Consider the following 1,841-nt stretch of genomic DNA (forward strand, 5'->3'; position numbering starts at 1 on the left):
AAAATAAATAATTTTTGTCTCTTGCAGTTTTTCTGTAAAGTTGATAGTATTTGAGTAAAAAATTATTCAAGACCAATATTTTGCAATTCTTAGTAATATCTTGTTAACTAATTAATATCTTGTTAACTATTGCTGACACCTCAAAATGGTACAGGACTTTTTGATTCAGTATAGGCTGTTCTACCCACGTATGATAAAAAATGCGGTAGTCGCCAAACCTGTATATGTTCAAGCATGACAAATTTTTTATCGGGTTGTCACCATTATTTACTGAAAAAAGTAATAATTAACGAGTAACGCGTAACGTTACAAATAATGAGTAAAAAGTAACGCATTGCAAATTAGAAGTTATTTTTTTTAGTAACGAATAACTTTTTCAACCCGTTACAAGTAATGATTGACTTTTATAACTCTGATGACCATTATCGTCATAAAAAATTCACAATGTCATTACCAAATCGTTATTATAACAAGGTAATGATCAACAAAGTAACGGCATTACAAGTAATGCGTTACTTGTCAACCCTGACATTTAAGTATTTGGTAGTAAAGAATATCCTTCGATTGCAAATTAATAACCGCTCGCATCGTCTTATAAAATTGTGAAAGCGAATAAAGTGGACTTGTTAACGTAACGAAAATGCTTTTACTTTTTAATTAATACATGTCGCGTCGTTTCATGTAAGCAGACATCAATTAATGGTTCAAATAAAGAAAAAAACATGAATTCTTAAAATGAAAAATTCAGGAAAATAATGCTGTTCAAATGGCTAAAAAAATTTAGGGTGTATTATGTATACAGGGTGTATACCGAACTTTTTTGCCAATCACTTTTGTGTAGATAGAGCGGACTAAACTAGTTATCAACTGTTTAGTACTGCAGTTTCTTATTTTTACCAACATGAGAAAATACGGTATTAAAACATTCTGAAAAAATTCTGAAAAAATTCTCAGAACTTTATGAGAAGAAAATAAATGATTTTTGTCTCTTGCAGCTTTTCTATAAAGTTCATAGTATTTGAGTAAAAAATTATTCAAGATCAATATTTTGCAATTTTTAGTAATTAATATCTTGTTAACTACTGCGAAAAGTGCAAAATGGTGTAGAGGACTTTTCGACAGTTTAGTCCGCTCTATCTACACAGTGATTGGCAAAAAAGTTCGGTATACACCCTGTATACATAATACACTCTAAATTTTTTTAGCCATTTGAACAGCATTATTTTCCTGAATTTTTCATTTTAAGAATTCATGTTTTTTTCTTTATTTGAACCATTAATTGGACACCCTGTATATGATGACTGTATCATATCAAGTGAAGCAATGCAAAAGTGCAGGTTTATAAAGTTTTGTTCGAGAAATATTATTTTAAAAGATGAATGACATATAATCATTCCAATTTCAATAATGATGTTTTAAAATTATTGATAAAACAAACTCATTACATAGCAAGAACATTGGCAAAGATATATTAAGCACATTGCAACTTAGCCCGGATCCTCATACGAGCAACAGCGCTTCGACACCGAGCTCTGATTGGTGAAAAGCCGGTTGTGGGGGTAAAATTTACCCCCATCACCCGTTTTTCACCAATCAGCGTTCGGTGTCAAAGCGCTGTTGCCCGTATGAGGATCCGGGCTTATAGACCTCATTTTGCCTCTGTGACAGATTTCCTAACCTCAATAGTCATCAACTTTGACGCTTAATATCTCAGATCACAAGAACGACGTTTTTTTGCCAGATTCTTTCGTTTCATGCAAAAACGCGTCGAATAAGCCTAAGAATGGTCTGATAACATTTTCCGATTTTAATAATTTATTCGATCATCCGCTCATATATAC

Source organism: Trachymyrmex cornetzi, unplaced genomic scaffold (assembly GCF_001594075.2).
Source record: "Trachymyrmex cornetzi isolate Tcor2-1 unplaced genomic scaffold, Tcor1.1 scaffold840, whole genome shotgun sequence".
Classification (NCBI taxonomy): domain Eukaryota; kingdom Metazoa; phylum Arthropoda; class Insecta; order Hymenoptera; family Formicidae; genus Trachymyrmex; species Trachymyrmex cornetzi.